The sequence below is a fragment of the Podarcis filfolensis genome (assembly GCF_964270895.1).
Source record: "Podarcis filfolensis genome assembly, chromosome: 5".
Taxonomy (NCBI): Eukaryota; Metazoa; Chordata; class Lepidosauria; order Squamata; family Lacertidae; genus Podarcis; species Podarcis filfolensis.
This window is the reverse complement of record NC_139608.1, coordinates 43,452,718-43,474,506: the sequence shown is the minus strand read 5'-3', so window position 1 is coordinate 43,474,506 and position 21,789 is coordinate 43,452,718. Positions and strand designations below refer to the sequence as shown.

General features: G+C 42.9%; 1 protein-coding gene across 6 annotated transcripts in view; it reads left to right on the top strand.

The window, feature by feature from the left end:
* SEMA4G (semaphorin 4G) overlaps positions 1 to 21,789 on the top strand; it is a 108,098-nt gene that overhangs the window by 12,924 nt on the left and 73,385 nt on the right. For 3 of the 6 annotated variants that reach the window (XM_083615315.1, XM_083615312.1, XM_083615311.1), the window contains exons 2-3: positions 3,511 to 3,618; positions 3,855 to 3,917. The gene's annotated coding sequence lies outside the window, so the exon portion shown is untranslated. Of the gene's footprint in view, positions 1 to 80; positions 105 to 2,856; positions 3,352 to 3,510; positions 3,619 to 3,854; positions 3,918 to 21,789 lie in introns of those variants that run through there. The other 3 variants (XM_083615313.1, XM_083615316.1, XM_083615314.1) reach the window with 3 other exon arrangements.

Here is a 21,789-nt window from a genome sequence, read left to right as displayed (position 1 = left end):
TCACGGCACTTCACTCCAGATCTCCTGATGTCAGGAATCAGACCATCAGTCTGTTTAGCCCAGTACTGTTGACCAGATGTGGTAGCAGCTGTCCAGAGTCTCAGGTAGAGATCTTTCCCAACCGCATCACCTGTGATGGTGATACTCATCTGTACAGCTTAGGTACTACTTTTTTGAACTGTGGATTCTCTCAGTAGAGAAACACCCCACCCCCATCTGCTTAGCCAAACTTTTAGAGTTACGCTTTTATGGGGAATGCAGGGTCAATTCACAGTTCACCACCATCACAAGCCCACATGTTAAAAGTCGAAAGAATATTGGAGGGGTGGTGAGCTGATCTTCTAGCTCATGAGTAGGGGACCAGTGGCCCTCCCCCAGTCCTGACTATTGGCCGTTTTGGCTGATGACAGTTGGAGTCCAAAAGCATCTAGAGGGCCACAGATTCCTCACTGCTGCTCTAGCTAGTCAGTTGACCCCATTCAGATCCACAGTTTAGCAGCTTTCAAGCACCATTAGGTCTGTTGCAAACACACAGTCAGAAAGAGGTCTAGAGAAACTCTGCCCCAAGTATTCGTTTGTGTTTTTTATTTCGCTAATTATATCTTTACCTAGTTGAAAGGAGGACTCTAGATAGGTGAAGTACAGTGGTACCCCAGGTTACAGACGCTTCAGGTTACAGACTCCACTAACCCAGAAATAGTACCTGGGGTTAAGAACTTTGCTTCAGGATGAGAACAAAAATTGTGCAGTGGCAGCGCGGCAGCAGCAGCGGGAGGCCCCATTAGCTGAAGTGGAACCTCAGGTTAAGAACAGTTTCAGGTTAAGAACGGACCTCCAGAACAAATTAAGTTCTTAACTCGATGTACCACTGTAATTAATGTACAAGATGACATCTCTGTATCAAAGTGTAGCACATTTTAAGGGGTCCACAATGTGGCTCCCTTAGGTGCCACAAGCTTCTGCTTTTCCAAACTTTTATTACTTTTTTAAATGAGGGGGTTTGGGACCTTTTTTTGTTGCTGTGAGGGAGTTGCCTGGTTTTCTAAAAATTTTGGTCTGGTTTTCATTTGTTATGGGGTAGGGTGGGGAAACGGGTTCTGAGCATTGCCCAATTTTCTTTTCTGTAATGGGTATTTCATGGTGCCCACATCAGTTCCTTAGATTTCCAAATGTGCCTGCAGGCCCAAAATTGTTGATTCCACAAAATACAAATCACTCAAGATGCAAATCACAGTATTTGTGTTCTGGAATTGCAAACAACTGATTATGAAAACTGAATATCTATTGTAATTGGGCGTGATTCCATTTGAAGTCAGACTGTAAATGAGATCCTGATTACGCTATTACACTCTCTCTTATGTTGTTTGCTCACTGTCTTTCATGCGTTTCGGTTTCTGAGACTTCAGTGCCAACAGCACTGAAGCCCTCTCTGAAAAAGAGAAGCTTTTATGTGCAAGTCTCCCCACCTCCCAGCGTCCTATCAATGTTCAATTCTCTGAGTGGTTGATCTGACAGCAGTGACTTCAGCTAGTGGTACAAATTACTGGTAGTCCTTTGAACCACAATGTTGTCTTGTTAGGGTTTCCAATGGTTAAAGGGCAACCTCTTGATAAATAGAAGAGAAAACATAATATATACATCTTTCTGGGTGAGTTTTCACAAAATGAAATAGTGTTTGATATTCTCTGAACTTTGGACCTGAATGAAGTCCACTGTCTAGCTTAAATGAAGTCCACGGTCTAGCTCTTACTGCAACTCTGTTTGTCGTGTGATAACTGCAGTCATCACATGGTTATTTGCTTGCGTGTAATGGTGTATTTACCGTTTTATCACCTCTGCACCATACATAACAGTGGCTATATCCTTCTTGATCCCGTGATTAATGGATCCATTCCACTCATTCTCTCAGACTTTGGTATCTGCTGGTCCAAATTAAGCCCTGACATGCATACTAAAGCCAACCGTTTGGGGAAGAAAAAAAGATTGCCAAGGTACTTCAGGTCAGGGGAAGCTAACATGATGCCTTCCAGATGTTGTTGGATTCCCAACACCCATCAACCTCAGCCAGTATGGCCAGTGATCAGGCATTATGGAAGGTGTAGTCCAACAAGTATGTAACCAAGCATGTAGATAGGGCCAGAGCCAGTCTGAGTGTGTGGTTGCAAAGCCTTTGTGGAGGATTTGCGCAGTGACCCATCACTCTACCTGATGTTGCAAATTACAGATCAGCAAGCAGCGGTTCCATGTGGTAGCAAGCTTTTTGGTGAAGGACCTTCCCAACTGTCTTAAAACACTTGTGTACCCCACCCCCACCCCGATTGGCTGCCCATTGGATCCTTTGGGGCAGGAAGGTGCATAAAGTGCTTCCTGTTCCCTCGGAGGCTTGCTTGGCTACAAGGTCTTCCTGTGATCTGGAGTGCTCCTTTATTCTGGCGTCTCTTCTGACCACTGACTTGTCTCATGGCCCCTGAGTCATTTCAGGGTTGGGCCGTGAACAGCAACAGGCTGACACATGTTCATGTGCCAATTGATAGTTGGAAGGGATGAGTGACATTAGTTCTCTGCTTACAGGTGCCATGCCTTACTTGGACTAAATTGGGGGCATTAGTATGTAGCTGATCTTAAAAAGAGGATTTTCCATCCAGGAGTGTGCTGTCCTTAAACTAACTGAAGAGCGTATTGTTAATCTTTTCCTCCCTCCCTGCAGGTCTGAGCTTTTAATTGTTATAAGCAGACAGAAATTCAACATGTGAAGTATTTCTCATTATGACCCTAATACACTGGGAAGAGCTTCACCTTTTAAATTTCAGTTTTGTAGGCTGCTGTTCAAAGCCTCAGTCATGGGGGAGGGGAGGTGGCAACCCTGTTTTGTACACTTCATTGTGGCAAGCCCACGTTCTTATTTAATTATGTCACGATTTCCGGTGCTTACCAACTTTCTGACAGCTTCCTGCTTGTGTGTTAGACTGAGTGGAGATACAGCATTTAGAGTTAAGGGGGAATTGGGAAAACACCCTGAATAAATGTTGAAGAAGCACCTGAGTTTCACTGGTCAGAGTTCTGCACCAGGAAACAACAGGTCTTGGTGTTGCTGATAGGATTCCCTCTCACTCTCCTTGCCAGATTTTTTTGCTGTTTTTTTTCCATATGAACCTTCACAAGTGCTGGAGGCTGCTGATTTTCTCCATGTTCAGCGTTCCTGTGAATTAAGAATTGCTGGAGGGTGGAGTGGGGCTTTTCTCAGTGGAAGAAACCCAGTTGCAGAATGCTCTCCAAGAGAGGCCCATTAAACATAATGTTGTCAGGTTTTGACTTGCCTTCAGAAAAAAAACCCTTCATCAGTTTACATAGGCATTTCTAGGCTATTAGTGGTTGGGCCTCTTTCTGTTTTATCCTTGTTTCGTATTCCTCAATGGTTTTATTTTTAAAAAAGAGAGAAATCATGTTGCCATGTAAAGTATACACAAACAGAACTCCAGAGTCGTCTCAGATCATTATTTCTTTTAATAGGAAATACATATAACAATCTGAAACACAAATTGGTAACAACAAAGAAAAACATCAGAGCAACAAGGAGTATAATACAAGCCTGAGCCTGGACTGGAAAAGGAGTGAAAGGTAAATATTTTCAGTACATTTTTAAAGAGATTCTCTATTTAAGATGGGGTGAGGAACTTCAGGTCTTGTGGTCCAGAAGTGAATGAGACCCTCTGGCTGAAAAAGGGTTTTCATCCCTAAATTAGAGGATGTTGTCTGATGATTATAAAAATAAGGTTCTGTGCTTTGGTTTAATAGGTCTTAAAAGAACCTCTTCTCTTTGATAGTTGCACTAATAATCTGGTTTCCTTATACAGGAACAATTTAGAAGCACTGAAAAATTTGCATCTGTCCATTGAGAAGTCTGCTCTGGTTTGTTGGTAAGTTTTTATGCCTCTACCAGAAAACAGATCTCCAAACTGTTTGTTACTGTTTTCCCCCCAAATATCCAATGTTCATTTTACCCACTTAGGGTTATGTTATGAAACATTGACTTTTGCAGATAAGAAACTCCCAGATTTGTAATGTCATTTTAAAATAATATTCTCAATCCAGATCAGTGCACTTGTTTTAAAGAATTTTCTGTACTTCATATTGTATCAATGAATTTGTTTATTTACTGTTTTACTAGTGGATATGATCCAGTCCAAAATAGTTCTGTAACAGTAATAGTTATGTAATAGTTCTGCTGCTCAGAGTGCTTCAACTGAATCTGTTAGCTGCTTTGATTTCCATTTTGTTGGGAAAAGTTCTGCCTGTAATGTTAGATTCACAATTTAGGATTTTTTATAGTTAGGTATGTTAAAACAGATTGTCATTGAAATTTGGAGGTAAAGGAGTCCTTGAATGCTCAGTGGCTCGAGATAATGATGAGATCCTTTGCAGAAGCAGCCTGTTATCCAAAAGAGCATTAGTATGCATCTTGGTGTAAAGTATTTTATACGTATTTGGTGTGAGAAAAAAACCTGATGGCAAAGTATCTTTATTGAGTAGGAGAACAAGTATCCTTGATGTCAATTTTATATAATTGGCTCTTGGTACCTTATATAAACATTAATTATGAATCTGAAATTAAGTAAGTTTTTTTTTAAAAAAACTATTTGTTTTCAATTTTAGATGCTCTAATGACTTCTGAATGTTGCTATTATAGTCAAGCTCATGCTGAGATGTAAGACTTATTTTGCTTCACCTCACTAACGCAGTGCCAAAGGTTGACCTACTTTCTGATGACTGTGTCATTGTGCCCTTGCAGGTTCCACTTCCTAAGTCTCAATAATGTATATAATTAAACAAGCCTCTGCCTTGCTGGTATCCTTTTATCTCCCATATCTTGTCATTATGTGCTAGGCTGGAGCATACCCATCAGCTATGCCCCTGGAACTCTTAGAATTTTGTGTAGAATCTGGCACAGAACTTGGGTTTCTTGATACTGACTTTTATGCATTTTAAATAAAAATGGTTTTCTAGTTCTCATGGTTAAAAGCAACTAAGCCCACAAAGTGTTTGGGTAGTGTCAAAAGGCAGCCTAGGAAATCGACCAGAGGACTGATTCTTCCAGGCTTGAATCTGTGAACTATACTGCCAAGCTCCCTTACACACCTATGGATCTTAGCACCTGTATGCCATCCTTATGCTACATTATCACAGTCTCCCCTGCCTTTCTGGGATAATGTGACAATAAATAGGATAATCCTATGTCTACTGCACTGAGCTCCTTGAAGGAAGGGAGGGATGCCTATATGATGAAAAAAATCATAACATCCTTATGGCTAAATGAGCCTTGAAGCCTAATGCATTTCTAGCTTGATGTTTGTTAGAAGTCAAATCACTGGGGCTTCCTTCCAAGTAAATGTGTGTTTTTGATTTAGAATCACATATGTAATTCAGCAGTCAGGGCTGTCATGCCAGCTTATTTGCTGGTGGATATAAATGGTTCAGATATTGGAATACAGTATTCAGGGAAAGCTGTCTGTGGCCAAGAGACAGCAACTGCTGTTGTGCGGTCCTTTGTAAGGAGCTATGATTGCATATGTTGGATGCACAGAAGTCTGCCCAAAGAAATCTTTGGACACTTTATACTCATACTTCCACTCTGACTCAAAGATCATTGATACATGGAAATGTCAGCTATCAGACTCTGTGATACTTCATCCTGGTACAAAAGGCAGTGCTAATGGTTCCCAGTGCCTCTTAATCAAGCATACAGATTAACCTTCCACGTGACACTATTGAGCAGGAGTAAGAGGTTATGAAAGTACAGAAATGTTAGTCTTTGGGAACCCAAATTCAGTGGCCCTTTTCTTTCAGCTAACATTAAGCTGGGTTTTAATTTTGTTGTAATTTTAAATGGGTTTTTGATTGTGATTATTGTAATTAGGGTTGTTAGCTACTCTGGGCTCCCATGGTGGGCTATGGGGGAAGAACGAGATGGAAATGTATGGGAATAAATAGCTATTTTTGGGATGCTTTGAAGCAAGGCTACAGCATCATGATGTTCTTTGGGTGGGACTGAGTAAGGTCAATTATAATGGAAGTTTCCTTCCTGGGGTTAATAACACTTGGGGAAAGGGAGCATCAGGATCATGACTGGAGGGTAAAAAACTCTTGTGCATCTGAGTCCTGATCTTGATTTCCCCCATTCTCCTGCTGCAGCTTTTATTGGAATGAAAAAAACTAGTTAAAGGCAAATCATACATTTAACATTTCAGCTAGTTTCAGTCTTGTCTTCTGGCTGTCCACATATGCAGGGTATTATGCAGTAAAAAAGAGAGCTGAATTAATTAATCAGGATAAAATATGCAAATTAAGAAATGTGCACAAAATACAGAGTATCTGCAAGAAAGGACAAACAAGTGAAGCAGCCCATTAATATATTGCTGTCTGACAGCTAGAAATTCTACTGATCCCCACTCTAGCTTTGGAAATTTCACCCCACAGTGCCTATTTACTTTAAAGCCCATATTTAAAGCCATAAGGACTAGGAACTTGTTTTGTGTTTTTAAATGAAAGCTGAAACTCTTTGGTGTTGGATTCTGTGCCTTCTGCTTTGTGGGGTGGGTGTGCATCAGTGATCTCCCAAGGCGGGTTTTGCGTTGACTTTATTCAATTCCAGTTTCCTTAATATTTCTGTTGTTTCTGCTTTCCTTATGAACTTTTTCTCATTCTGTATATTTCATGGTTAAACTTTCCCTCTGGCAACATTTGATAGAGAATTGTCCTTTTTTTTTGCCATGGTTGGCAGTTATTCCCTTTAAAATAAATATCTAACCTAGATGTCCTTCCACTTTTGCATACTGGGGTTGGTATGCAAAATCACCTTTGGTCTTGTTTCAGTAGGAGTTTTGTATAGCAATCCCAGATCCCAGTTTAACAGCATCAACTGGAAACCTGGACTTGGCATGGTACAAATCAGGACCTGCTATCCTGCTCCAGTGCTTGGACTTTTCAGTGTGCATATGCTTAATCCAAGCTGTCCATAAGAGGGGGAAAACAGTTGCAGATTAAATTTCTGTCTAAAATGCAGCTGTGTGAGGCTGGCTTTAATTTATTCTGGCATACTCCTGTTGCTTACACTATTTGAGAATGGAAAATTGGTTAGTGTGTAATCAAGCCCCCCGAACCTTATCATGTCAATAGTTAATACTGGTGTTGGTATGCTCTTTGGTCATGGCAAGCGTCTTTCCCCCCACCCCATTTCTGATTTTGCTTAATGGTCTTTGCCTAACAACTGCCCCCAGCTACTGAAATTTGTGTTGCATCCCACTTGTCTTGGTGGAGCTAAAGGAAACCATTCTGCTTCCCGCGAATGGCCAGATAAAGTTATAGTAGCCTGAAGGGTTGTAGCTGGTAGACATTAAGCAGCCCCCAGAACTGCTGTTGTTTTGGGGCACTGGTACTACTTTGCTTTGCTTGTTACTGTGTTTTTCTCCCTTTGCTCAACTGGTACGCTCGGCAATAAAGCCTTGTCTCAGTACTCACAAGAGATCTGACAGTGTAAAAAGCAAATCCCGTCAGATACTTGAAACAGTAAAAGCATTTGGCATTGCTTTGTCTCTAGCCTGCACTGCATTATTTGGTTTGTTTTTGAGCATTGATACACTACTTTTCCAACAAGTGTTTAAAGCGGCTAGCAAAAAGAAAGGAGAATAAAACATGAATAGTATAAAATGATACAACTGCGTAAGAACATTGAGAGTTTAATTAGCAAATAGCCTCTACCAGGAAAACATGGTCTCTTGACACAGCAGTTGACAGCATCCAGACTCTGCCTGTCTTGGAAGAGCTGGATGTCCCTGCTTCCTTTGACGAGCTGAAAAACTCCATCAACTCTCAAACATGTGGTAAAGACTCAGGACAGGGCAGAATCCCAACAGAAGTGCTGAAAACCAGCTTCACTTCCTCCCTCATGATGCACCTCCATGGTATTTACCTTCAGTGTTGGGAAGAAGGATCCGTGCCACGAGACATGCATCTATCTGCTGAGTACTGTGGGGAAAGCCTTTGCCCAAGTAGTTCTCAGCAGATTTATGCTCACTTGCTGAGAAGGTCTATCCCAAGTCACAATTTGGCTTTAGAGCTTGGAGGTCAGTCAACATGATTTTCTCACTGAGCCAGCTGCAGGAGAAATGCTGAGAGCAGAGACACCCATTGCACATCCTTTTCATTGCCCTTGTTCAACAAAAATGACTCTTTACACAGCTCAACAAGATGATCAGGTCTTTACAGGAGAACATGCATGTCACTGTCCAGTATGATGGTTCATCCTTGGACACCTTCCCTATAAAGAGTGGAATGAAACAGGGATGTGTTCTCACCCCAACTCTCTTTGGCATATTATTCTTTCTGTTGTTCTCCTATGCCTTCAGCTTCCATTCAAGGAGAAATGGTGTCTGTTCAAACTGGCACATCTCTGTGCCAAGACAAAAGTGTGGCATGTTCTTATCTGAGAGATGTTGATTGCCCTTGGTGCAGCCTTGACAGCACACTCTGTGGGAGCTCTGTCAACCATTTTGCCCAAGCCTCCATGGAGTTCGGCCTCACCATCAGCCTGACAAAGGCCAGCAACCTGAATCAGGATGTTGCCAGCACTCCATGCATCAGCATTGGTGACCACACATGACATGAAGGCTGGCAACATTAACCCTGCCATATGGGAATCCCTTGCGGACGATTGTAGGGCCTGGAGACAGACAGTCAGGTTGTGTATCCACAGCAGTGATCAGAGGAGGAATGACTGTCAGGAGCAGCACAGAGAGAAGTTTGACTTCACTCCCAAAGATGTACTCTTCCATTGATGAATGCTTACAACTCATGGTTTACAGCTTGAGGTGGGATATCTGGAGTGAAGTTGTACACTATGCCTATAATACCAAGCCTTTGGGATATGAGCTGGGATAGCTCAGTTGGCAGAGCATGAGACTCTTAATCTTCAGGTTGTGGGTTTGAGCCCCACATTGGGTGAAATATTCCTACATTCCAGGGGGTTGGACTAGATGATCCTTGTGGTCCCTTACGACTCTGCAATTATATGATTCTATGATTCTGCTTTGGGTCTTGACTGACCTAGGTTTCGCTTATGTGCCTGTTGGGATCGTTGTTGAATTCCAGAAGTCAGGCAGGTGTTTTGTGCAGGTCAGATTAGTTGGTGGCAGCTGCTTTTGGGCTGGAATATGTTGGCCATTGAGATTATTTTCATCCATCTTCTTCCACCAATATCTGAGTATAATAAATATAGTTGGCCAGCATAGATCTTGATTTCCTGCTTTTCATGGGTTCCCAAAGATGAGGCAGGGTAGTAGGTGAGGAAAATAAATCTGGAGCAGTTTTGGAAGATCTCAGAAATATAATTTTGTGCATATGTGTGTTTGCAGATTTGCACGTGTAATAAAACTGGAGTATGAAAAGACTAAAGTTGGCTAAATTGGTATGTGAACCTTATCCTTTTTCCTGCCCCTTAAATCTTACCAGGGAGCAACCCATATGTAACCTGAAGAGCAAATCCAATTTCCTGTGACTCTGATACTAGTGGGGGGTGGGGTGGACAGTGGCTGTAAACGTCACTGCACCCTGGGTGATATTTTATAATCATAAGCTGAGCTTTTCCCTTGACTGAACTTTGATGGATGACTTATTCTAATCTTTTACGTAGTCAGATAATCTCCCCTCCACTCCCCTCTGCTGGCATTAAAATGAAAGATTTCTAAGGAGTAAGGACTGGTCTGCCAATCCAATCCAATCCTAGGATGAGTTAACTTCCCAAGATTGCAACAGTTCTGGGTAAAAATTTAACCAGACCTTTATTGCCAATTGCTTGATTGTCCAGACCAAAAGCTACGCACTGATCCCAAACAAATGAGAACCTTGGAAACTGCTGTAATTAGAGCTTTACAAAAACACAGATTCCACCATCTGTCTTTTCGTAGACCCTAGATGAGGAAAAGGTAAGCACAAGGGCTAGGGTGTCCACTGCTGATCTTGCCTGTGTTTCTCTTGGATACCTCTCACAGAAAAGGAGGTTGTTGACTCTGCCCTGCTGCAATGGTTAAATTTTAGTCAACGTTTGTGTTTGCTTTGTGATAAGGGAGGGCCTGCTCTAAGGTTTTTTCTCTACAGGCAAGAGCAGGCTGGGTGTTCTGTCTACAGCCAATCACTTTCTAGAGGAGTAAATAGGAAAGGTAACAGAGTTCACTGCTTATTTGCTTTTTAGAAACCCAATGCTGCTTTTGCTTCATTTGTAACCTATAAGGTGGCATGATTTCCAACTATAGAATGTCTGGGTTGAAGTGCATTCTTTCATCATCCTAGTTTCTTTTTCATGTACGAAGCTAAGCTTTGCCCAACCTGTCTCAAGGCTCTTTAACGTGAACATTAGGAACCTGTTTGTTATCAGATTTCTTCTTACTTCAGGTTATATGCACAGTTTGGAGTATAAATGCGGACAAATGAGGAAAAGACATAATGGAGCATAGTAGCAGATTATGCTTTCTTAACATGGAAGAGAAAAGGGGTTAGTTTGTGAGTTTTGAGGAAAACAAATGGGGGTCACCCTAGAGTTCTTAAATTATTGGTATAGGAACTCAATAGAAGCTTGTTACAGCCATGCGGTCTGAGCTGTGGCAACCAGCTCAAACCTCCTCACATGGGAGCTGCTCCGTGGCTAACCCTGGCAGGACAGCTTACTCTAGCATTAACCCCTTCGTGCATGCCGGTTATATGATGTTGGTTATCCCATATGTATATTTGTGTATCAATTAAAAAACTAATAAAACACAAATATTTATTTGCCAGAGGGGTATAACACAACAGAACATTTAAGCACACAAATGGGTGCAGACTGCTACTTGTCTCTGTTGACAGTACTGAGCTAGATGGGTCCAGTGATCTGATTCGGTATAAGGCAGCTTCACATGTTCAGCCTCGTGGCAGTGAATGCCATAGTTTGTAAATACCTATTCTTTAATTGGTTAAACTATGCATATAGTTAAAGAATAGGTATCTACAAATAAGACCAGATTTAAGGCGTATTTCCCCCCCCCCCTTCACAGATGCATTTTATAATTAACCCCTGCCTCCCAAGTTATATAGGGCACATTCTGACTGATAATACTTTGTGTGATCATAATAGAAAATAGCACAAGGAGGTGAGGTGATGGTTCACTTTATAGCTTATGATCTGTCAGTCTTTGTATCTCAACTCCTGGTGTGTTCACACAAATCCTTGCACCTTATTAAAGAGATACACAACTTGCACAAATGGTTTTGCATTGCCTTTGCTGGAAATCGTCTCCTCTTTCCACTTTCTTATCTGAGTGAAAAATAATATGCACCAAATTAGTACCATATGCAGCTAGCTGTTTTGTTGTTATTTAACAGAACCTTCACCCTCACTACTCCACTATCCTGTTATTTCACTGTCTCACTTCTGGTTTTGGTTGAAATTGCTGTTGATCAGTAGATTGCCACAAGTCCACAATTTTGGAAGCAGAAAGCAGGGCCATATTCAGGAGTATTTTAAACACTGTGGGATTAAACTGACATGAAATGCAGCAAGTGATGGTGTGAACACAGCCTTAATTTTTGGATGTCCTGTTCCTTAATATCTTTTATGACCATGAAACTTTCATGCTGAACCTGACTGCTCTCTCTTGTTCTGAGCAAGGTATGAGACAATGGAATCATGTGAGCAGCACATATGGATGCCAGATGCTTGCAGCTTTTCTAATAACTGGATTTCACAGTGTCAGATGATGAATGAGATAGATGTGCAGAGTAGGAATGGGGAACCTGTGGCCCTCCAGATGTTGCTAGACTACAGCTCACATCATCCCTCTCATATTGGCTATGCTGGCTGGGGCCGATGAAGTTTTAGTCCAACAGTACAGTGGTACGTCAGATTACGAACCGTCCTACTTATGAACGCTTCGGGTTATGAACTCTGCAAACACAGAAGTAGGTGTCATGGGTTGCGAACTTTGCCCCGGGATACGAACATAATCCGCTTCCAGGGCCGTGGGAGGCCTATGTAGGGAATGCGTGCTTTGGGTCAAGAATGGACTTCCGGAACGAATTAAGTTTGTAACCCGAGGTACCACTGTATATTGGAGGGTCACAAGGGAAGGGCGGTAGTTCAGTGGTAGATTATCTGCTTTGCATTTAAAAGGTCCCACATTCAATCCTTGGCGTCTGTAGGTAGGGCTGAAACTCAACGAAGCTGCTGCCAGCCATTGGTCTTCAAGTGGTGGGTTGGGTCCCTTAGTGGGCTACAGCTTGACCTATGGAGAGTTGTGGTGGCAACATTAATATATGATGCAAAATTCACTTGTGGGGCCCCAAATGCAGGTTTGAGTTAAAGGGGGTGTCCCCAGTCTGATAAGCTGAAGGACTATTGATATGAAAAAATACTGAGCTAGATGGAACAATGGCCTGACTGAATAATAATGATGATCTTCAGCTCCGGCAGAGACGTTTTGGTTAAGTGCTTTGCAGAATCACAGTTCTGACAAATAGCAACCCAGGTAACATTTGAATTTGGAATCCCTGTTCTATGAGAGCAGGTGGGTTCATACAATACCTATACCAAGTACAAAAAGCTAGCTTGACTGTTCCAAAATGGAGTTTGGGAACTTTTAATACGGATGTGACATCCCTATTTTAGAAATCATGGTGTTGACAGGTCAGGATCCTCACATGTCACATCAAGTCAGAGAGAATAATTACATAGTTTTTCAGGTTCTCTCTGCTCTTTCATGACATTTGCACTGAAAATGATGAGCCCAGGAGGAAGCTTCAGGTGACGCTGTTGGATCTGCTTAATGTGCCGTTGGCTCAGAAATGCAGAGAGGATTTCTTGCTAAAACAAGTGCTTGGCTGACTCATCCAGGTGATCATCTCTATATGAAATATTTAAATTGCAGGCAGGAGCCATGTGGGTTACGAGTTCACTTTTGTTGCCTTTTTTGCAGTTGTGTGCTTGAGTAGGGACTGTTATTGTTTCTTGTAGGAGATTGTTCTGCCAATAAACATGTTCATCTTGTTTCTTGCATCGTAAATGGTTGAACAAAGGCTGGTTCATGTTGAGCTGTCCATGTAAGAACTCAGAACGTGGTTACTGTCTTGCTTTAACAATTGCCTTTTGTTTCCTCACAAAAGTCTTTCATTTTTCACTCTGCACACATTGGCATGATTTGCAGAAACCAGACAAAATTTGGATCAGTGCGGCTGTGTGGGCTCCCAGAGAGGAACTCATAGCAACTTTGCTTCATCCTGGTCTACATTGACCTAAGCCCAAGGTTTGACTTAGTGTGTCATATGAATTGGGGCTCAAAGCTAAACTGTCTTCTCACCATGAGCTGTAACCAAAACAAACCTTGGTTACAGTGTGTGTTTAGTGAGGAGAGAGCTTAACCACAAGTCCTTGGTTCAGACAACATACCTAGTCAAAACGTGGCTTAGTGTGGCACAGAAGCAAAAAGGACCAGAAAGCACAGAGCAGTAATGAGCTCCTCTTATGGAGCCTGCATACCCACACAGTTCCAGTAAGCTAAAGTTTGACTTAGCATGTTGAGTGAACCTGGCCATTGTGAGACCAAACCTTGCTGAGGATCCACTGTATACTATCACCCAGCTTGGATTGGTTGTTGTTTAATCATCTGGAGTGCCCAGATGTACTATGCACAGTGAACAATGACTGTAGGTTTTGCTTGAAGGTTGGATCTTGCTTTGACCATATGCATACACAGGGAGAGGTGGGGAAATGGCCGCCTTGAGCCAGACGGTATTCTGCATTTTGTCCCTGGGCAAAGAGCTAAAGTTGAAGCAGACGGAAGTCCTGATGTTTTAAGAATATTTGTACTAGTGTATTATAGTAGCATTTATATATTATGTTCAGGGCATATGGGGTGTTAGGAGGGAGGGGTTTTACCTCTGGTGGGGGACACATTGTGCTTCTTCTGGGGTAGTTTGTCTACCTTCGACCCCCATCCTGCACTCAGCAGGAACCTGTGGCTCTTAGAAGCTGTGATTCCTAGAAATGACAGCGGCCACACCATCTAAGAGAAGGAAAACTCTGATCCTAAACCTTCGCTACCTTGTGGGATATCTTTGGGAGAACAAAAGGCCAAGGAGTAAATCAGAGTGGAGTACCTAAGACGGTTGGATGGATGGCGTCTTGTATGCCTCCTTCTGGCAACTCCTGCAGCCAAGCTGGTGCCAAACTTATTGCTCTGCTTATCTTTGGACCACATATGTGAGGCCAGGAGGTGGGTCTTATTGTCTGGGCAGCCCAGGACATCCATACACACTACCCAAGCTTGTGTCTTGGGGAGGTCACTGCTAACATAGTGGTTTGTCTTCAACCTCAGAGGTGCACCCCATTGTCTCTCGAGACAAACAGATGCCAACAATATAGTACATTCTAAGCACTGAAAGCACTTCACATATCTCAGCAATGTGGGAAAGTATTATTTCTGCAGTGCAGAGCAGCCTTTGCCAACTTGGTGTCCTCCATTGGACCGCCATTCTCATGGGAAGCTGTAATCCAAAACACCTGGAGGACACCAGGTTGGTGAAGACTGGTGTGGGCGGACGCTGGCACCAAGTGTACACCTGAGACACTGAGTACATGCCAAGAGGAGATTTGGCCTGTGGACTTTTCAGCTGGCATTCTTAGCCACCATAGCACATATCCAAAATGTTGTGTATCAGATGATTTTTACCGAGTTCGATCTGCTGCACAGTTACTTGTTTGCCCTTAGACTACAGAGGAGTACTTTGGGATGGTCTCACGAAACATGAGTGACCACCAGTACAAAACTAAATTGTGAGACAAAGCACCTGACCATTATGAAAGGCATGACATAATAATAATAATAATAATAATAATAATAATAATAATAATAATAAAATAAAAATAAAAAATTGTATTTATATCCCGCCCTCCCCAGCCGAAGCTGGGCTCAGGGCAGCTAACAACAATCAAAATAATCCAACATTCTAAAAACATTCATTATAAAATTAATTAAAATCAAATTGATGGCAACCATTAAGCAAAATTCTGTGCAGATTGCCAGAGGAGGGGGTCAGGCTGCGCCCTGACCAAAGGCCTGGTGGAACAGCTCTGTCTTGCAGGCCCTGCGGAAAGATGTCAGGTCCCACAGGGCCCTAGTCTCTTGTGACAGAGCGTTCCACCAGATTGGAGCCGCGGCCAAGAAAGCCCTGGCTCTAGTTGAGGCCAGCCTAACCTCTCTGTGGCCTGGGATCTTCAGGATGTTTTTATTTGCAGATCGTAAATTTCTCTGTGGGACATACCAGGAGAGGCGGTCCCGTAGGTACGAGGGTCCTAGGCCGTATAGGGCTTTAAAGGTTAAAACCAGCACCTTAAACCTGATCCTGTACTCCACCGGGTGCCAGTGCAGCTGGTATAGTACCGGATGAATATGATCTCGCAGCGAAGACCCTATAAGGAGTCTCGCCGCGGCATTCTGCACCCGCTGGAGTTTCTGGGTCAGTCTCAAGGGCAGCCCCACGTAGAGCGAGTTACAATAATCCAGTCTGGAGGTGACCGTCGCGTAGATCACAGTGGCTAGGTCAGGGCGAGAGAGATAAGGAGCCAACTGCTTAGCTTGGCGGAGATGAAAAAATGCCGCCTTTGTTATAGCTGTAATCTGCGCCTCCATAGAGAGGGAGGTATCGAAGATTACACCCAAACTCTTAACGGACGATACTGGCACTAATTGCACCCCCGCAAGAGATGGGAGTTGCCCCCTCAATCCCATATCGCCCCGTCCCAGCCAGAGGACCTCTTTAGAGGACATCTTTAGCAATATAGTAATGCCTGACTAAAATCCAGTGGAAAGGACGTTCATTACGGGAAATTTCATTATTTCAGAACTCCCCCACCCTCCACCCTCCTAGGTTCCTTTTCTAAAACCTTTCAGCATCTTGTTTCCATGTTCCTTTCCATAGTAGAAGAAATACTTGCCACTGGGTAGGCTGTTTGCAGCAAGCCTGTCTGAACAAGGCGTAGGTGTTTGGTTTACACATTGTTGTTTTTGTTTGTTGAGGGTAGCAACCCCCCAGAGTAAGCGAGAACCACGTTTAGTTTGCTAAATCGTGATCTCTTGTTCAGAATCTCTTTTCTCATTAGTTGCTTGAAATTAACCAACAGTTCTTCTGATGGCAATGGAGTTAAGCAAGGTGGAGGAGATAATATTTTTTGGGATCAAAGCCAAACCAAGCACATGGAAATGAGGCAACAGCATTATGTTCCAGTAAATGGCATTTAATACCTGCTATACCAGCATAAGGGCTGTTCTGTTTAAAATCGGATGTTGGTGAGTGTGGTTGGACCTGCCTTGAATCAATATTTTCCTGTTTTGATCCATGCTAAAGGTTCTGGGTTTCAGTGAGCCTGCAACTGGGAATGGTTGACTAATGACATATTAGCCATTTGAGCCCTGAAAAGCACTGTGGTCTTGGATGGCAACCCTGCTCAAAGGCCCTTTTGGACAAGATCATACTGCTTCATCTTCAGTCCAGGGACCTTTAAAATTCTCAATATCAATATGTTCAGGCTGATTTATCTGCTGTATGTAACCCACTAGGCTTGCTGCTTCATGGTTCTAGTCTGCTGTTCCTGGTTATAGTTTGTATGCTGGATATCACTTCCTCTCTGGTCTTGAGCCAAATCAAACCACAGCATCCACATTTGCATTTGACTTTCACCTTGCTCCCTATTGCCTGATCATCTGATCCAGACGCCCTATGTGCTTCACACACGACACACCATTAACCTGTTGATGCTTCAGTTACAGATGACGAATACACTCTGCTTGGGTATAATGGCTTCTCCTGTGTGGGAACAAGACTTGATATTCCAAGAAGCAGGTTAAAATGTAACCTCAGAACTTTCAGTTGCAGGAGAATGAGGGGTGTGGCAGAACATGCTTAAGGGAGTGCTTTAAATATGCTTTCATTTTTTATTTGATATTTGATAATTGAAATGAATACAGGAAGAAAGAAGGGGCAGTTTTTTGAAACGTTGTATATGCCGTAGAGTTTTGGTAGCAGTGAAAGGACTTTTGGGTTAACGTTTCCGGGAATGCTGTTACTCAAGCATAGCCTTATTGCACTGCTTCCTTATCTATTGTTTTCACCAATGTCAAACTTTTTATATACAAGGAAGTTGGGTGATTATCCATTACAGGGTTTTGCCTGCTTTGGTTACAAAGGTGTGTAGTTGTGGATAGGTTAAAGTACAGGCATTAGCAAGCCATATGTATAAGGAACAATCCCAATTTCATGACAGTTGTGCCCAGGGGGTTGCTTTAATTTTTTTGCTAGAGTGAATTGATAAAATAACCATTCTGTAGGTTTTGATGTTAAATCTCAGTATAGGGCAGCTGCAGTCTGATACTACTGACACATGCATACATGCCAACACTTAGGAGAAGTGTTAAACTCCATTTTACATGCTGCAGCTGTTAAGATGTGAAATGCTGATTATAGGGCAATTATGGTATTATTGGAATAGCTTTTTAGCCAATGGAGAAACAGTACTCCCCCCCCAACTTTTAAATTAGTTTGGGACAGGCTATTGCAGAATAAATAGGTACAGCAGGCAGGGAAGACCTTTCTGAAACATAAAATAGTGGAGGAGTTTTGGAAATTAGCTCCACTGAGATCTTTAGGGCCATTGTTGTATACTTGCAACACTCTTTTGTTCATCTGCAAAATGTTGGAAGACATGATTTTAAGCTGCTAAAAGACAGGATGTTGGATCCAGTAACTTACAGTTCCTTTTAAGAACCTTATAATGTTTGTTGTTTTGAAGTCTGGCAAACTATGTTGGATCCAGTGTGCTAGGGCTGATACATAGCTTCTGTTTTCCAGATGGGTGTTTGGTGGTGGGGAGAGGGATGGGAAAGAAGGAAGAGAGAGATTGAGATCAAGTGGCTTGCCTGAGGGCACCCAGTGTATTCACAGGTGAGCCAGCTTTTTTTTCAGCTTGTTTTCACAATTGCTTACTCAAGTTGAGTTACAAGCAGTAATGTGATACTGCTGCAGACAAGGCAAAAGGGTCCTTTGTACTGCATTGTATGTAATATTGGGGGTGGGGTGGGTGCACAGTCATCTACATAAAATTGCCTGTTGAGATGACTCATTCCATGCCGTATCCTGTGATCAGTTGCTATTCAGCACTCTTCTTCCTGGATGCTGTTTTTTAGTTTCTTGTTTGCACCTTATTAACAAGGTAGAAATTTTTGAGCAATTTGTCTAGACAGAAGCGTCCCTCTTCCTGCCTATTGGTTTCCAGAGCTCCTGCATTCCTGCTACTTTCAAGTTTCTAGTCCTGATGACCAGGCTCATTTCAAAACCAGATGGCAGCAGTATTAAGGAAGGAGATTCTCCATCACTCCCAACTTCTGCTTTTGCTTCCCAAGAAGGGCATAGAAGCCTCCAGCCTGCTCTTCTCATATTTAGACCCTTCTTAGCATGCTATCCCTGTAATGTGGTTGCTGACAGGCATGTGGCTTTCTCTGCTGCCATATGATAAGCCAAGATGACTTGGGGAACTGATAGATGGAGCCAGCCGGTAACCATGTTGTGAACCACATCCCCAAATGCTCGCTTCATTAAACTCTAGCTAGTAGAATAAACCTCCTAAATGTCCTCGGTCCTCAAACCAGCAAACTAGAGCAAGCAGAATTCCTGTGAGAGCATTCTCTCTGGCACACACCACACACAACACGCAAAGCAGCGTTTATATTTGATAGCTCTTTTCCTCTTCCTGCAAACCATGTGGGTGTAGCTTTGTTTCTGTGCAAAGACATTCATTCATTTGCATGCTTCCTTCACACTTAAAAAAAATATTGGCTGGCTGTCCTCTTTTTAAGATCTTAGGAACCACTGGGACCTGGCTGCTGACAGAACAGAATGGAAATGCAGGCAGCTGCTTTCAAAATCCAGTACATGGCATAGATGCTGTTATGCTTTAATATCCGGTTCTACTTGCGGTGGTCCTATGCAGTACAGTGGTACCTCGGGATGCGAATGGGATTCGTTCTGGAGCCCCGTTCGCATCCTGAATGGACGGCGCATGCGCAGGTTGCGTTTTGTTGCTTCCGCGCATGCGCGTGACATCATTTTGAGCATCTGCGTATGCGTGAGTGGCGAAACCCGGAAGTAATGCACTCCATTACTTCCGGTTTGCCACAGAGCACAACCCGAAAGCGCTCAACCTGAAGCACATTCAACCCGAGGTATGACTGTATTTAGGTAGATTAAGCCTATGGTCAAATGCAAATCATCCTTCTTAATACTAGCTGGCCACGTGGGAAGTTCACATGTCTAAAGATGGGAAGGCAGCCTGGAGGAGACTTAGAGCCCTTGCACCAAAGGTTAGGGAACCTGTAGCTCTGCAGGTGATGTTGGACTACAACTCCCATCAGCCCCAGCCAGTGTGGCCAGTGATCAGGGACAATAGAAGTTGTAGTCCCAGCAACATATGGAGGGCCACAGGTTACTTAGCTGTGTCTTTCCAGGAAGCAAAAATAGAGGTGGAGTCCCCAGCCACTGGGGAAAGAGGAAGGAGGAAGAATATACTTTTTTTTAAAGTCAAAAGAAAGCAGACAAACAAAGAAGTCCACCTAAAGTTTTATGTTACAGAGCGTTTGATTTCGATATCGTGGCCTTGATGCCCCAGAGATGAGCTTTTGCAGCTTAGGTGCTTAGCATGTCTCTTGAACATTCCTTCAGTTTAATTTGATGTTTCTCCACATTTTCATGGTCAATTTTTGGAAGGTCTAAATGACAGAAAATTCCTGGGCCAGGGGTTGGGCTATATATAGAAGTAGCCATTGGACATCATGTGGGATTAAGGTAATGGGAATAATGTTTTAAAAACCACTTGCAAACCTGCTCCAAGGGTAAGGAGGGAGGGTAAGGTGATGACAGGCAGTAATAGGTGCTTTCCACAGCCAGCTGACCATCTTGGAAGCTTGCAGAACCAATTTTCTTCCAGAGCTTGCACAGGGAGAGAAAAAGGTGCGTAACAGGTGCCATGTTTGCTTTCAAACTGTCGCCACTGCTCAGAAAATGTTATACAGCCTTAAACTGATTGAGGTCAAGGAGGTTTGAAGATGGCCTGCTCTCATATGATCTTGTCTACTTGTTAAGATCTTCAGAGGAGGTTCTGCTCATCATCCCACTTCTATTTGGTGTTAGCTTGAGAGCTGACCGTGTTGGGCAACAGAATGAAGCAACCTGGCTAAATGTAGCACTGGGGATGAAGGCAGGGATTGGTTTCTGGTGCAACAAGTTAAAGAGTTGGCCTTGGGTTTGGAGGGGGCGATTTAAGCGCTTCTTCAGGCAGCAAAATGTCTTGAGCCGGCAGTAGCTAAGTTGATGGATGGTACAAGAAGAGAGCTTTCAGGCAGCAGCTTGGCTGAACAGGTTTTCTTGGTGGTGACTAGGCTGCAATACTTCCTTGGGATACCTGCATGTATGTTTGTTTTCCTGGCATTTTATAAACCATTGCCTTTTGGCAGGCTTTTTGTGACCCCCCCCCCCAATTTTGGATTGTTGTACGTTAGTTCTTGGTGTTTGAGAGTTTTATCGTTTGTTGCTTTTTCGTTATTTTGCCATTTAAAATCTTCCTGTGAGCCACTTCAGGGGCCTTTAGACAACAAAGTGGCATAGAAATGCTATGATAAATAAAATTAATACCTGTCAACACCATGAGAGGGAGAGGGCAGATAATGGGGAAGCTTGCTGAAGGGAAGGCTTCAACTTAACTGCTTTAGGCAGGAAATCAGTTTGTACTGTTTATCGCTCACTGAACTGCAATGGAAAGGCATAGGTTATGATCCAGCTAAAGTGAAGCCCTTTTTCTGCCCCATTGATTCTAACCAGAGTGATTTCAGCATGTGTTTAACTCCTCCTGTTGAAGACAATGGGACAAACTTTGGCTGGATGATAACCATGGTGTTTACTCTTGGTTTTCAGTTTGGCTGTTGATAAATTGTTGCTGCCAGGCAAGTAGAGGGTCAAAAACAAAAGCTTCACTTTCCAATCTGTGGCTTGTTAAACACTTTTAAGATAAGGATAATTGGCCTTTTGCTGTAGAAGGTCATAAAATAAGTACCTTACCCTAATGTCTGTCTGTGAAGAGCATTGGTTGACTGGTGTTGTGGGTTTACACCCTTCTTTCAGAGCTTATGCACTGCAAGATTAGATAAGATTTGGTTAGGCTTGGGCCTTACCATTTTCAGGATAGTTCTGAAAACACCTGTGCTATTGCCTTTGAGTAATGTTTAGTCCACCCGTAATATAGGTGAGAGACCATAGCTCAGTGGTAGAGCATATGCTGTGCATCTCAAAGGTCCTAGGTTCAATCCATGGCATCTCCAGTTAAAAGGTTCAGGTAGGAAATAATGGGGAAAGGGCTATGCCTCAGAACACAGAAAGCCACTGCTTATTTTTCCAGATGGAAAAATAAGCTAAGAACATAAGAAGAGCCTGCTGGATCAAGCCGAGGCCCATTTAGTCCAGCATCTTGTTCTCAAGTGGTGAACCAGATACATATGAGAAATTTGAAAGCAAGATCTGAGCACAACAGCACTCTCCCCTTCTGCAGTTTCTTGCAACTGGTATTCAGAAGCACACCCTCCAACAGTGGAGGGAGAACATAGCCCTCAGGGTTAGCTGTCATGAGGCATGTGGTGACTTAAGAAGGTGGGACGGTCCTGGCAGGAT